Consider the following 17,009-nt stretch of genomic DNA (forward strand, 5'->3'; position numbering starts at 1 on the left):
TGAGAGCTGACTCTGAGGCAGAACAAAGCTGTTTAAGTTGACCCTTGCCAAAAATTATTTTCCAGACATGTTACTACCATGGCTGTGCTGGAACAAGGTCCCACTGTGCTCTGGCAGCTGTGGCAGCTGTGTCTGTGACACACAGTGTCCCCCACTGCCGTGGGTGCCCCGAGTGACAGCACAGCCAGCTCCAGTGCCTCTGCAGGGCTCTGCTGGGACACCCTGGGCTCTCACTGATCCTTGGTTCTGATCCAACTCTCCTCTTCCCAGCAGCTTTCTTCATCTTCCAGTGGCCCAGCTTTCTACAACATTCCTATAACTGCTCCTCTTCTAATCTGGAATTATGAGAGTTACTGGAAGCACTGCTGGATGTCCAACAGGGATGAAGCCCAAATCAGGAAGTTTCTACAACTATTTTCTACTCAGCATTTCAGTTCTTTATCATATTTTTCTAAAATTTGCCATTTCTTATCAGTGTAAGGGACATCATCCCAAAGAACTTCTCCTGAAAGCAATGCTCAGGAAGGTGCCTGTAAGAGGCAGCAAACAGGCAGCACATTGTGTTAGCCCTGCACAGAACATGTTCTGCCTCAGATATCAGGCAGCAGTTGGACAAACAGGGGTGTTTTTCAGCAGGAACATCAATTTTAGCTGCTCCTGCCACACTCCTTGCCATTTATCCTCCCAACCCTCTGCCAGCCTTTCAACCATGGCCTGTGAGGATGGGCAATAAGTTGAATTGCAGAACTGACCTAAATTAAAAATAATCTGGCATCAAAATCAGTATATATTTTTAACCCAGGTTAATGATCCCATCCAATTCATCAACTGCCCAGTCGTTGTGCCACCAGGACCAAGTTTGGGAGGAGCACTGGGTGGGAAGGAGGTGCTGGACCTTTAAATCAGAGCAGTGCAATTTATACCCCTGGAGTCTGACTTGCCTTAAAGTAACAAAGAGATGACCCCCCAGATCTCCAAAAATGCCTAAAAATTCAACTTTCCATAGACTACAAAATGGTTTGGGTTGGAAGGGACCTTAAAGACCCTCTCATTCCATCCCCCTGACATGGGCAGAGATACCTTCCACTGTCCCAGGCTGCACCAAGCCCCATCCAGCCTGGCCTTGGACACTTCCAGGGATGGGGCAGCCACAGCTGCTCTGGGCACCCTGTGCCAGGGCCTCCCCACCCTCACAGGGAATAATTTCTTCCCAGATTTCAGGATTTTCTTGTTCTAACATTTTTTGTGTTTATGTCCTCCATAAGTAAAGAAGGGCAACAAACAGCACCATGTTCAGAGGAGGGGAACAGAGCTGGGGAAGGAGCTGGAGCATGAGGGAGCTGGGGCTGTTATGTCTGGAGAAAAGGAGGCTCAGGGGACACCCTGGTACTCTCTACAACCCCCTGATAGGCAGTTATAGCCATGTGGGGGTCAGACTCTTCTCCCAGGTTAACAAGTGATGGGACAAGAGGAAATGTTGCACTAGGGGAGGTTTCCATTGGCTATTAGGAAATATTTCCTCATGGAAACTGTTGTCAAGCCATGGGCCAGGCTGCCCAGGGGAGTGGCAGAATCACCATCCCTGAAACTGTTCAAAAACTGTTCAAAAACCCTGCATGTGGCACTTGAGGACACAGTTCAGAGGTGAGCACTGTGGTGGTGTTGGGGGAACAGTTGGACTTGATGATCTTAGAGGTCTTTTCCAACCTTAGCAATTCCATGACTCTAAGACAGCTGCTTCTTTTTGCTTTCCCCCACCACAGAGAGCAGGGCACCAGGCAGGGGACCAGCCTCACAGCAAGCCCAGCTCCTGCTCAAAGCTACCTGGTGGTCTGCAGAACATAAAAATATTTTGGAACAGCTGCCCTGGATGATGGCAGAGAAGGAATATTGACTGGGACCGCTGCGGCTGTTTCTTAAGTCTTTAAAAACGAAACATCATGGCAGCTATTTAGCATGGCTTTTGAAAATTCAAATATTGACAGAAGGAAGTTTTCCAAAGGATGCCAGCAGCTTTTGCAGGAACCCCAGCAGTCGAAACACTGCGGTGTCAGATGTGGGCAGCAGCACAAGCAAGCTCCACAGAGGCAGGAGAAGTTCCAGCACTCTGCCCTCTGCAAGGCATGCACTGGAGCTGGGGGTGGCAGGGCTGCAGGGTGGAAGGGAGAGGCTAAAATGCCCTGAGGAACTACAGTCACACATGCCAAACCTGCATTTTACTGGGAGAGAGTGACTTCACTCTTTACCTCCCCTTCCCCACTTCCCCTGCCCCAAATGGACAGATGTGGCTTTGCAAGAAATTAATTACAGATGGAGGCTAAATAAAAAAAAAGGGGAACCCCCTCCCACCCCTCCCCACCACCACAAGGCTTTTTCCTCTGCAGACTTGAGGATGGATGGGGCGACCTGGGAAAACTGGCAGATGGAAAACCCATTACAGATGTGAGGTTTGGAGAATAAGGCTGAGGGACAATTTGAGAGTTGTAAATTTTAACTTTGGGGGTTTAAATGCATTGCTTAGCAACACAAAACAAATAGGAAACAAGAAGCCTCATGAGAGAGATGCTTAAATATTTTAAAATCCCTATTTGAGCTGAAGACTACATTACCAGAGACCTGAGGGGCTGCTATTCTCAACAGCTCCAGTCAAGTCAAAAAGAAAATAAGGACTGTAATCTCATTTTCACACCAAAATGTACATAATTTATTTTGCTCAAGGAAAACAGTTATTTGTTTGTTCCCGCTCCTGTTTTGCATGGTACAAACCTGAATAAGATCAGAATACACAATGAAATTGTAAGCATTTTGCTGCCCAGGAAAGGATATCATAACATGTTCAAATACAGGCAGGGAAGCTGCTTTACTGGGCATGTATATATTGGATATGATCATTGCTACCATATGTCTGACCCTCACTACATGGTCCAATGCCATTTTATGCTGCTGCATAAATCATCTCCTAAAACTCCTGACATCTCAAAGGATGGCAGGGGCCTCCATCTCCAGGGAGAGAAGGAGAGGGATGAAAAAGAACAGATCACCTGGAAACAAATGTTGAACTTTTTACACTATTTCTTCACCATGAAGGAAAAACAACAACAAAAAAAGACATTACCAGATTTAAAAGGTCAAATATTAGTTTTGGCCTTTTTTGTTTTTTTCATCTACTGAAACAGTGGAAATACCAAGTAAAGCAAAGTATGAAGCTTCTGAACAAGCCTGTGGCCAAAGCCTCACCTTCTGCAGCAAAACATGAAGGAAAAATTCGTTAAAGATTAAAAAAGAAATTCCCAAGGAACCAAAACTCCTTTCAAAAATCCTCTTCTTCTCAGAGCCTGTAAAGGCAGTTCCCCAAACACATACATACATTTTTAAATACAAAAAAAAAAGCAAACAGCAGGTAGCTCTTTGCCTTATTCTGGGGCATCAGCCCATGGTGTTACCTCTGGGGTGTGCTGAGCTGGATGCAGCATGCACTGATCCTCTCCTGAACTGCTGAATGTGACATCTTCCTGCTGCTTTCATGGAGGAGGGCCACATCAGTGGAGTTCAGAAATAACCCACACATTTCCATTACTGCTTGAGCAAGAAGGGATAAGGCAGGCCCACAGTTTTGGAGGCTTTTTCCTTTTTTTTTTTTTCTTATCTGAAAAAAGCCAAGAAGCCCAACCATAAATAACTATGGTTAGTATTAATAAATACTAAATATTTAGTAACTAATATATGAAATAACTAATGCTTGCAAGAGTTAAAATCAGTAGAAAAGCTCCTCAGTGGCTTAGAACTCCAGGCCAATAAAACCAGCTGTTCATAGAAATACTTAAACTTCAAAATCAATGAAAAAACTAGAGGCATAATGGACACATCTTGCTTAATCTAATGGCCAGAGCAAAGAGCACTTAGAGAAAAGGCATTCTGACATAGAATCATGGAATGGTTTGGGTTGGAAGGTACCTTAAAGATCTAATCTAAGCCATCCCAATCCTAGTGGGCACCTTCCACTAGACCAGGTTGGTCCAAGCCCTGTCCAGCCTGGCCTTGGACCCTTCCAGGGATGGGGCATCCACTGCTTCTCTGGGCACCCTGTGCCAGGACCTCCCCACTCTCACAGGGAAGAATTTCTTCCTAACATCCAGTTAAAATCTACTCTGTTAGTTTGAAACCATTTCCCATTACCCTGACACTCCACACCCTTGTAAATAGTCTCCCCATCTTTCCTGCAGGTTTCCTTCAGGCACAGAAAGGCCACCATGAGGTCACCCCAAAACCTCTTTTCCAGGCTGAACAATCCCAATTCCCTCAGCCTTTCCTCACAGCAGAGCTGCCCCATCCCCCTGATCATCCTGGTGCCTCCTCTGGATACTCCATCAGGTCCTTGTCCTTCCCCAGGGCTGGAGGCAGCTCTGCAGGTGGGGATGTATTTCTGTACAGACCCTCAGCAGTTTATAATTAGCACTACATCAGCTGAAATTATCAGAGGTAAAGACCATGGAGAAGACTCAAAGATCCAACTGCAACTGTGGTCATCTCCTGGCAGCAAGAGATGTTCCAAATGCAGCTGAACACTGTTTTGTGGGCATGGCACAATGATGGTGTAAATCAGCAGTGTCTGCTGTCTGTACACCTGCCTAAAGCCAGCACTAAGCCATGCCTGCAACAGAGGCTTTTGGGAAACACCTTCATCTTGGGCCAAAAGAGGCATGGATGAAAATCTCCACCAGGAGGGATTTCAGATGGATACTTTTAGCTTGGCCAGGGACAGGAGCAGAGACCACAGGCAGGCTGATGGTAGAAACAGTGTTCCCTTTCCTCATGCTGCATTTTCCCATCTCCCTATCCATACCCATGGCACAGGATTATCAACACTTCTTTCCTCCTCCACTGTCCTTGCAACCTTGCAAGGCTCTTTTTTTTATTTTTTGTTTTGCAATTGAGAAAGTGAAGGAGCATCTTTCCAGTCCCTGAATTATATACTAGGTTATTAAATCACCACAGGTCTCATTTACCAGACCTAATTTGAGAAAATACCTATTGAAAAAAATCACTTGGTGGACAGCACCAGCAGATGACCTTACACAAGGCCCCAGCAGCTCCCAAGAGGTTTTTCTACAATCAGTTAAAACTACTTGCCAAGATGGTAAATACATGCCAGAAACTGATGGTCTCATCTAAGCACAGACTCCCTGCTGCTGCTGGTACCTAACCTGGGGTAACATGGGCTGGAAAGTTTTCCAAAATTCCCTTGGGCAGCTAAGGGTCTAGTTCTCCAGGATTAAAAAGGCAAGGAAGCCTGGCATCTTATATGGTAAAAAAAGCCCTTATAATTTCCTTTATTCTACTCTCTGCAAAATTCTCATGGGTATTCAGTGCACAACATGGAAAGCAAAATGAAACACAAATTCATTATTTCCCCTTTGCCAGCTGCTTTTCCTTGCAATGAAACTTCCTGTCATGTTTCCATCACAGATGTGCTGTGAGACTGGCCTGCTGCAGCACTGTTGCCCAGCTTGGATTGCATTTTTTTTGGAAGCAAGTGGCATAAGAGAAGGCACAGTGAAAAGTGAGCCTTGCTTTGTTGGATTCTTTCCTGGATAAAGGCAGGAGTTCCTAGCAAACCCCAGTGTTTGTGGCCAGAAGGTTCCCCTAGCCAAGGATGTGACACCAGGTCACTTGACACAGGGAGCTTAACAAAGGGAAAAAGCCCTCTGAGTTTACTCCTGCTCTTGGCTGAAAACAGGCTGCTAAAAACCACACTGGAATTAAAGGGCATTGTGGTGTGGAAACTGAAATCTCATCAGATGTTCCAGTGGAAAACAGAAGGAGCAGCTTCTCCAGGCACGAGGCAGCGCTGCTGCTCTTGGAGCGCCCGAGGCAGCCAGAGCCAAGGGGCTGGGCAGGCCCTGCTGAACAAGACTCACTTCTCTGCATGCTGCTGAGACTTTCACTGTTGGTGAAACCCTGGCTTTGACAGGAGCTTCAGGCAGAGGAGATAGATGTGGGGCAGGAGAGATGACAGGGAAAAAGAGCACGGAGAGAGATAGGAGGGGAAAGGGGCTGCCTTGTTCCCAGCCCACTGCCTGCCCCATCCCTCGTGAAAAGGCCCCTTCAGGCAGACCTATCTGTCAGCCTCTGACCTGCCTTTCAACATTATGATGCTCTTTGATTTTATTCATTCCTGCTGGAGGTTTTGCTTAAATATAAACAGCAGAGCATTTCAGCCGGAATTAAAAAAATACAAATAAAAGAAATGAGAAATTCCCCAAGCCTCCAGGCACATTTTAAAACACATTAAAAAGGACAGGACAGTACCAGCTTCATACATACCACAGCTGCAGTGACTCGCAGCAAAAGTAAGGAAAGTTGAATGTGCTAGTGTTTTGTTTTAAAATATGGCCTTCACATTCAGAGAGATCTCTGCAACACCAAAACCTGAAGGAGAGAGTGAGAAATTCAGTGATTCCCACCTTCCCCACCTTGATATTTCTGCTTCTCCATGTGCAGGGCAGGCCGGACTGCGGGAGAGCAGAAGCTTTTGTGAGGTCCCCAGGACTCCTGGAAACACAGGCAGCTTTACACCAGGATTTACAACCAGTAGGTAAAGAACAACTCCAAAGGTGTTTTATTACTTGTGATGAGGGACTATCAAAGAAGCCACAGGCTACTTTGCCAACTGTTTGGTGTTACTCCTTTAGTTCTTATTGGCAACCCTCTATACTATTGCTCTATTTTTCTTTCCCCCTCCCACTCACTTATCTTTCATCTTCCAGTCTCCAATATTAACTCAATTTCACGTTGGAAATTAATCTGCACAAATGCTAAAGAAGTTCAGCTGCTAAAAAAGAAAAATAGAAAAGAATAAAGGCAGCAGGTCAAGTACCTGACACACACAGAGGACAGGATAAATTAGAGACACACAGAGGCCAGGATGCTACTCCAGCACTTTATCACAACACTGGTTGTGCAAACAGAAGACAAGTTCTTGAGTTCTTTTAAATGAGTAACCAGTAAAGGCTTTTTTAAGAAGAGCTTTTTTGCACAGATTTTGACATTCCTATTTTCTGGTTTGAAACATGGCCAAAGGATGAACATGGATGATTTTCCTTTGGTAAGCACAGGGCTTTAATGACATGCCCCACCTTGTGATTAACAGTAATGTCTGAGTTTCTTGATTCTTCTGACACGAAGACCAAACAGTGTTGGAAACTGTGTATATTTACCATATCCTTCTGCTTTTAGCAGTTTTCAAATACTGCCCAAAATAGAAGTTCAGACTTGTACTGTGATTGACACTTGTACAATCACTGTGGGAGACAAAAGATGAAGAAATGTAAGCGAATATTGACTGACACTTGTTTGCCCTGGGTGAAAATAAAGAGGCCCAGGCCAGGGCAGTTATGTGCTGCAGCATCAGTAGAGATGGACTGGCTGCCTGTGTAACTTAAACAAAAATGGGGAGAGAGAGTGGTCTATGCTGTTAATCTATACTGGAGGATTTAGAAGCAAATAAAGCCCTATTAATCTTTTCTAGCTTGTAAGTACAGATGTTTTACTTTTTGTAACACTATTTCAAGTTAAACCCAGATGGTGTAAATCAAGCTGTAATGCTTATTGAAGATATTTTCAAAAAAAGCATTTTTTCCATCCCTTCAGCATTCCAAGCAGTTCAGCAGGGCAGAGCACCCACCCTGAGCAAGGACTTCACATGGCATACTTGACTCTGGCAAGGGAACACAGTTCCAGCAGTGGCTCCCTGCAAATGGCTCCTGCAGCCAAGACTGAGCCTTCCAGACCAAGAGTCACTGGTGGGTGTAAAATGCACCCAATTTCTAAGCTGACAACAGCCACAAGTACTTTTGTACACCAGTGTACAAAAGATGTACAGTAAGGTATATATTTTTTGAACCAAATACATTTTTTTCCTCTCAACAGAGAGTTATACAAGGCATTTTGGGAACCAGAATGGAATCTTTTAAGTGTTAACAATTTTTCTTCTTTTTTTCTTCTCTTTGTGAATTGTACCTCCACCAAGAATTCTTCATGTTTACAAAACTGCCCATACATCTTTTCCATGGATTACACTGTTTATAGTGACAATTAAATTCTACACAGACCACTATGTAAATGACCAGTTAAGCCTGGGTAAACATCCACCTTGTTTTTCCAATCCCACCACTACTTTTGCATTTACTCTTGTTTATCTGCTGTCTTGCAATGCCTTTTCTTGGCCTTACAACCACATTAACTTGCTCCTGCAGTCCTTTCTATGAGCAAATTGTTTAAAAGAAATACCTATGTTTTTATGTAATAAAATGTGAAAAAGCAAAACCCCAAAGATGCAGTCCAGCGTAAATCATGATGAAACACTGATAATAAACGAACCTTATTCATGCCAGATAAAGCAACAAATCCTAATTTAACACACCAAATAATTCATCCTTAGCCAGAAAGACACTCAGACATTCAAACAGCCGTCTTTGTACATATGGAGAAGCTGCCAAGTCTCCATACTTGAATGATCTCATAGACTCTGGAAAAAAAAAAAAAAGAAAAACAAAACATTTTGCCATACTACCTGAATACACAGGGGGAGAAAAGGACCAAAATGAAAGCATTTTAGTGGTCTGGGTCCTAATACAGATCTGCAGAGAAGTGCGGGGAAAAATTACGACCATAAAGTCACAGAGAAAAAACAGAACTAAGCAAAACCTTCTCTAAAGTTTTCTGGCCTGTAATGGTGCTGTCTATGAAGCAATGATGAATAACCCCCCCTGAATATCTACTGCTGTTGTTCTCTCCCCAACTCACATCAAGCTTAACTCACACTTCTTTCTGAAACAAGGAAAAGAGGGACTGTTTACAAGAGCACAGAGTGACAGGACAAGGGGGAATGCTCCACACTGACAGAGAGCAGGGTTACATGGGATATTGGGAAGAAATTCTTCTCTGTGAGGGTGGGGAGACCCTGCCACAGGTTGTCCAGAGAAGCTGTGGCTGCCCCATCCCTGGAAATGTTGGATGGGGCTTGGAGCAAGCTGGGATAGTAGAAGGTGTCTCTGCCCATAGCAGGGGGTTGGAAGGAGATGAGCTCTAAGGTCCCTTCCAACACAAACCTTTCTGGGATTCTGTGAAAAGGTCTGCAGCAAATGATGAGCACTGTTGGAGAAGTTAATGTGTAAAGGCAGTAAAGTTTTCCTCTGAATCATCAGGAAAAGGTGATCAGTTTTCACCAACAATGCCTTTTCCTTTTGGTGTGAGGACTGCTGAGTTAGAAGGGTAAGGAGAGCAGGGGACAACAAGGATACAAGCAAACAAGAGGACATTGATCCATGTGCTGCTGCCTAGGAGAAATATCTGTGTGCAGCCCAGTTGGCTTGGGCTGAGGACTGAGCACAGATAGTTATTGAGCTCAGCTTGGTTCCCAGCTGTGTACACTGGACCTGATCCTCCACTTGGGTAAATTTCCAGCTCAATTAGGCTGTGGATGATGACAATTTTACCAGCTGGAGACTGGCTGCATTTGGGGTTTGCTGCAGTGCCTTTTATCAGACAGCTGCACGTGTAAAAGCAGCTCTGAGAGATCACACACCTTACCCTGCTCAGGTGCGACACAGGCAAGCACAAATCTCAGGTGTAAACAACAACTGAGCAGTTGGGATTTCAGCTTTGTCAATTGTTAGGTCAGCATGGGCCGAAATTCCAAATGTGCCACATACTCAAACTCCCAGCTGACAAGAGAGACCTAAAGAACTCATTACAGAACTGAACATGTGAATTTTCTTAAAGCTTTACATCCTGTTATCTACCTGTAACTCAGTACCTCCCTACACTGCTGTTCATAAACGAGGAGAATGACCCCAGATTGGAGACCCAACCCTGTCTCAGCACCTCTCACCCCATCTCAGCCTCTCCAGGCCTCCTGGATCCCACGGCATTCCCCCCATGTGGGATGGCACGGGCAGGGCCGTGTTTGCTGTGTCTGAGCGTGCAGGGCACAAGCCCAGCTCTGTGTCTGTGTGGGATGGAGCAGCCCAGGCCAGGCCATCCCAGCCCACCACACACCTGCAGGGACTCCACACTCAGCCCACAGCTCTGGAATCTCTCTCCTCAGCCCTCTCTGCATAAATCAAGCAGCAGGGAGGCTCAGAAACATGACGAATACGTTGGCTAGAATATCTCCCGCTGTAAAGACACAGGAGGAAGGGGGATACTAAACTAACCTTGCCTTGGATGGAAAAGCAGCTGGAATTTAATGTTCTTGGAAGCCAGCCCTGGCTGTTCAGACATGGATCTGCCAGGGAAGTCCCCAGTGGAGGCATCGCTCATTCTCCAAAACTGAAACGTCAAGAGAAAGCCCTGGAAATCATTAAGCACTCTGTTCAACATTTCTTCAACAATCTCAGGCAGGGGAGGGAGGAAAAAACCCAAAAAGTCTCTCAACCAGACAAATTCTCAGTGTTAATATAAAACAGAGGGGGGATCACCAGCAATCTGAAGTGGAATTTTGCTTAATTGTGTCAATCTGAAATGATTACAACATTAGACCAGCCTCAAAAAAACAAAAAAAGAAAAAAAAAAGACGAGAAGGAAAAGAGCGGGAAGGAAGCTAGGAAAAGATAACAAAACAGAAGTGTGCTTGGGCTGGGCTTTCAGACTCCTCACTATCACAGCCCACCCTGTGCAACTGCCCTGCCCCAGCTGCACCCCCACATGTGGCAAATTGTGCTCGGGCACCAGGGACTCCCAGGGGGACAGAAATGGTGCTCAAACAGGAGGCAAAGAGAAAACCCTCCCTGGAGAAGAGCTAGCACATCCCACAGAAGCTGTGCCTCACTGGCACCAGCCCCACTTGGAAGTACGTCACTGCTTTTTCCTAGGGTTCCAATTAAAAGGAAAGGAGGTAATTTTGCCATCTGCCACAGAAGCACAGCTCTAGAAAAAGAGTGTGTGTGAGTTTTAATCCTACACCAATTTAGACACACACCCCAAGTGGCTTTCATGAAAATGCATTTCTGGAGTCTGTTCTTTCCAGCCCTTCCTTTCTCACAGATGTCCTGCTTCTCCAAACACTTTGCTAAGTGAGGTGCCTCCTAAATCACTGACACAGAGTGAGTGTGGAAACACACCCCAGGCACCACCACCTTCCACTAGAAGCACAAATGATTCAGTCATGCCCACTGAAAGAACTAAAAACCCACCTGCCATTTTTGTAGAAGAGAAGCAAACTTGGTAAGCAGCAGGTGGAACTGGATAGGGTTTTTTGTTGATGTTGTCCTAAGAAAATAAGGTTCTGCAATTTATGAGTTGGGTAAACAGGTTGCTTATTGTTGGCTGATCCAGTAGGTGCCAGAAACAATTTCTCTTTTTCTGTGTGATCCAGAAAGCATTTGGGAATCTCTTCTGGATGAAAGCTGTATCAAGGAAAAAAAAAAAATCATTCTGTACTCAAGTACCAGACTCAGGAGTCTGAGAGTGCTAAGATCAACCAAGTGCTAAACTTGATTTTGTTTTTTCTTTTAGGACCAGTAACATTTCTTACAATGCTGGAAAACACAGGTAACAATGGTCCTACTGAGGCCTGCTGCAGGCTGATGAAACTGTTAACTCTGGTGTTTATTCTGTTCCCTGGCTGCTTGGACAGGTTCTGCCTAAAAAGCTGCTATGGAGCAGATGGAAAGGGCAGGTTTTGAAGCAGGCTGGAAGACAAGGAGCAGAAGGATCCCCAAAAGCAGCCCTGAGGGAAGCCTGGTACAGCCAGGCACTTCCTTGAGGGCTGGGGAAAGAGAGAGAGAAGCACAAGTCTGAGGTACTAGTGAGAATTTCCCAAATTTGTTTATGCACATCTATTATTGGACACTTTTCAGCAGAAAAGACAGACATTGCCTTAAAAAAAACCACAATAAAATGAGAAACAGCCTTTGTGCATTGGGATGAGACACCTCTTCCTAAACCAGGCTTCCCAGCAGAAACTAACCACGTTTATTCCAATATCTAGCAGCATACATTGGATTTAAGTTGACAGAAATAAAGAAGTTTTATCCTCCCACAAGTTGACTGCTATAGCAATTTTCATCTAAAGCAGCAGCAGATTACCAGGACAAACATATTCACAGGGATTTCCTTTCAAAAATCACTCTAAGACAAACATATTTTAGTGGCAGAAGGAAAAAAAGCTCACCAGTCACACCAGCAAAATACTATTTCCATTTAAATGAAGAGCGTGGCAGCTCCAGTTTAATGGAAATTAAAGTGTGTTGGCACTGTCAACTTACTGTAAACCACTTGAAAGCTTTGTTTAATTTTTAATTTAAAAAATAATACAGGAACAGGACATTCTGTCAATACTTTTCCAGATCCAATCCCACTTTCCATGTGTGCTAATGGAACCCTTACAGTTCTCGATTCACATGACTTCAATTTGAGCTACCACAAGAAATGTGTCATGACTTCAAATCTTCAGCCTGATCTTTTAGGGGAAATTAAAAGACCATTTTTCTGTGGCTTGTAAGTAATTATACAAAGTTAATAGTACAAAATATCTGTTTTCCATTCATCTTCAATATAATCTTTAATAATCTGTTCTGATTAATCTTTAATACCAACAAAGGAACTGGAGTCCAGCTTTGGAGAAACTGTATCAGTTAAAATTTATTTTCAGCACAGCTGAGACCCCCATGATTTAAATTAGGATAAACAAAGGCTCAGAGGTATTTGAAATCTCAGATTCTTTCATGTTCAGATATTCTAATCTGAATTCTTATCTTGCAAACTCAGATTTTGATAGAAGGTGTAACCAAAGGAAACTCTGGGCTACTCTCACTAAATGGCAGGTTTCAGAGTCGCACCATTTTGGCCCTGCAGTACAATTGCACTCAGTATTTTGCACTAATAAATTATTTTAAAAAGAACTTTTAGAAGATTGGTTTTGCTTTTGATATTTAACAGTCTGAGACTGTTCATAAGAACCCAGAGCCCAGAGCAGCCTTCTCACATTGCCAAGCTGTGCCTCGTGGCACTGCAGACACCTCACCAAGAGTGGCATTTCTCTCATGACCTGATTAAACCCCACAAAAACCCCCACACTCATGGGTTTGCTCCCCACTGCTCCTTTGAGGAGCTGTAACAGAAACTTGCCCTCCTTGCTGGTGTGAAACCTATTTTTAATCTATAGCCAGATTATACAGATTTGCTGCTCATGTGACAATATTCTCTTATTTTAGATGTTTCTTTTCCATTCTTGTGTTCCAGGATATGCGTAAGGAGCAGCTTCGAGTTTCACAATGTGGGAATAATACATTTTTGAAACACTAAAGTGAATTAGGAAGTAGATTTAAAACAGTAACATAACCTTAAAATATGAAGTGTTGTGTTTGCCTAAACTGCTCTTTTAAAGAACCATAAGAAATTAAAATTCATCTAGTTACCAACATTCAAAACAGCATTGACCTAATCCAATTTGTTATTTCCTTGCCAGCAGCAGATTTTTACTTTAATCTTACTGCCTATTACATTTCCATTGCATATCCTTGACACTGAAGGAAAAAATGCTGGGTTGATATTATCAGAGCATTCGATGTCATCATCTAACTAGAAGTGACAGGCAAAACAATATATTAAAGAACTCTTGCTTAACTAAAGCACTGGATGGGCTCAAGGTGAACCAGTCTGATGCATCCCAAAAGCCTCCCTTGGAAGTTCTTGCTTGGCAAGAGGCATGTTCATGCATGGCAGGAGGGAAAAAAAACCCTCTATTTGCTCGTTTACATTCAGTGCTGAAAAAGCAGCACTTCAAGGATCAAATGGCAACACAAAGCACTGAGTTAGAGAAAATAATAAATGCATAAGCCTTGCAGGATTTGTGACCTGCTTTTACTCTTGAAAAGGATCAGAATATGGGGGTGAATTGAGAGTTTTGCATACTTTCCCTTTTAAACTTGGACCTAATAAATAGTTTTTCCTTACTGTTTTATTTGAATAAACTATTTTACTCATATTTTCCCTGGCCACTTTTATGCAGACAGAATGGCAAGAGGAACACAGAGCTACCCCTTCTGAGGCTGGCAGGAGACTGAGCAGGAGCAGTGGGCTCAGTCATCCAAATGCATCATTAACCTTGGGAGCATTACTGATGAGCTATTGGAAACCCGTCAGCTCAGTCAGCTTTGTCTAGAGAATTGTTTTTATTTTTGATACTTTAAGCTTCTTTGAGTGCAAGAGATTGTTTTGTCGGCACAGAGCTCACAAAATCCTTGAGGTTCCACGTCCACAGACACCCCCCTACAGCCCTGGCACTACCAGGATTTAAATGATTTACCTTGCCCTGAATTTTTCTGGGGCTGACTGTCTGAGACACACAGCAAGGTCACTGATGGGCTCTACCTCCACACATCATCAGTGTCAAAAAGTGATTTAAATCAGGGTAGCTGATGGATTTTGGCTAGAAACACCAGAGCAGACCTGCTCTGACAAATTCTTCCATTATTTTATGCATTTATGACCCATTGGAAAGTGCACTGGATATCATTCTGTTAGTGCTGCACAACGAACACAACATTTACTACTCTGCTCTGCCTCAGTTTCTCCACTGTAGCACAGGGACAGGATGACAGCAGCTCCCTCTCTGGAAGGCACTCAGACTGATGGATGAATCCCATGGAAGAGCAAACATATGAACTGCTTGTTGATGTTCTGAACTAAGGCATCACCACACTCTTGAGGAACAGTTTCCCCTGGAATCTTATAACCAACAAGGTACTGAATTTTTCAGCTTAGATTTGGACAAATGGGACTGGAAGCAGAGCAGCACAACAGAGAGGATTTCAGCAAGATGCTGTTTAGTAAATATTCATTAGATACCAGAGTAGCAAGCATGGTATATCCATGTACAATGGCTAGGAGATAGATAACCAAAATGGCCATCTACCCTGAAACAGTTTCCTCATTCCATTTAAGGTCTCTGAAGGAACCTCACAAATGTCATTCAGAACCTGAAGGGAGCCCACAAGACAGATGGAGAGAGACTGTTCACAAAGGTGTGGAGTGACAGGACAATGGAGAATGGCTTCAAACTGGCAAGGGGCAGGGTTGGATGGGATATTGGGAGGAAATTCTTCCCTCTGAGGGTGCCCAGAGAAGCTGTGGCTGCCCCTGGATCCCTGGAAGTGCCCAAGGCCAGGCTGGATGGGGCTTGGAGCAGCCTGGGATAGTGGAAGGTGTCCCTGCCCAGGGCAGGGGGTGGAATGAGATGATCTTTAAGGCACCTTCCAATCCAAACCATTCTGTGATTCTATGGAAAGCTAAATGCAAAGTTGTGTGCAAGAACCCTATGTGTCATTGACATTGCATGAACAATTTTAACTCCTAAAAGTAATAAAATCCAGATGTCTCTGTATGACAAGATGTGAACCAAGATTTAACACAAAGTCTGGGGTACATTTCACATTGGCTCTGTGTTGGTGTGTTCATACCACATTCCTTCTGCTCTTTATCATCTTACAGCTTCTTTTCAAAGAAACCAATAGATTTGCAGGAACATTTTCACCATTGAGCCATTATCCTATTGCATGAAATTGAGAAAATGAAACTGTAAAACTTTCAATACACAGAAGTCATTAGAGTCAGAACTTACCTGGCTGAAAATTCACTCACTGTATGTTTACTCCTTCCTCTGAAGCCTCTGATACAGGTGTCAGAGACAGGGAATGAAAACAAAAGCAGCACTGCTGTAACAGCACAGAATTTAATACTGATGGGGACCTGATTCCTGAGGTGAGTGTGACTCAGGTTTGGTAACTCCTATACACAGTACTTTGGGTATGTAATTCTAATCAGAAAAAAAAATGCCAACACCAAATATCCCCAAATCAAGAAATTATAGTAGGTCAGAATTAGCCCATTTTGACTGTCTTGCTTTGAGTAAGTCTCAGATTCATGTTTATACTCATTAAAGAGAATCCTGCTGTTCCAGCACCAAGAACTCAGGGTTTGCATTTGCTTTTCCCAGCTCTACCATGACACATAACTGAGCTACTCCCACCACCATCAGTCTGTCCCTGAGCCACTGCTTTGGGACTGCTCCTGAATGAGGGAATGGCTCCCTCCTCTCGTGAGCTGTTTCATATTCCAGTCACTCTGGAACACTGCAGCAGATCTGCAGAGTCAGGCAGTGAGAAACACAGGCCATAGTTTACCCCTGGCTGTCTTGTGCCATCTCCAACAAGCAATGCTTTGGTTACAGGTTTAGCTGCTGCTTTATTTGACCTTAGAACAATTCAGCTCCTTATCCCTTTTCCACAATGAAAGTGACACATTTTCCTACCTGAAAAGAAAATGAAAGAGAGATTAGCACTTTGTTGATGGCTGGGTTCTTGTATGAGGTTTCTCTTTAGCTTAATAAATGCTTTGGACTCACTTTGTGTTTTCAAACACATAAACCCCACACTTTTTTAACCTGAAAAAATATGCTTTTATTTTGCTGTTTGCAGATCTCCTTTGAGCAGGCCCTTTCCAATGCTTTAGAATTAAAACAACATCATCTTAAACACTGGAATTATTCATCAGGTGCTTGACATGCTCTATCACACTATACACATAATAGAAAAACCACTTCTCTTACAGAGCAAGACAAAGACATTCAGTAAAGACAAGTTTTGCAGAGTCTCTTGTACCAGCTCAGGGAGACAAGCAGAAGGTTTTATTTTGGATCTACGTTTTGTCCTTAAGCAACAAATTGAACTAAAAATGAGCAACTGAATGAGGCAAAGATAACTATTACCCATGTAAGGATGTATGCTTCAGTATTAATGCTCATTAAAGCAAAAGCCTAATAAAACTAAGAAAAACATTACTCACAAGTTAGAAGCACGGATTCAATCTTCTGTATTCGATTTATCTGTTGATATAAAAACCATAACCCTGCTCTGTTCTGTGAAAGCATGTAGGCCATGCCAAAACAGTATCATCTGTTTACATCTGGCTGTCTTCTGCTCACATTTTTGTTACCTAACATTCTC

Source organism: Agelaius phoeniceus, chromosome 8, assembly GCF_051311805.1.
Source record: "Agelaius phoeniceus isolate bAgePho1 chromosome 8, bAgePho1.hap1, whole genome shotgun sequence".
Lineage (NCBI taxonomy): Eukaryota > Metazoa > Chordata > Aves > Passeriformes > Icteridae > Agelaius > Agelaius phoeniceus.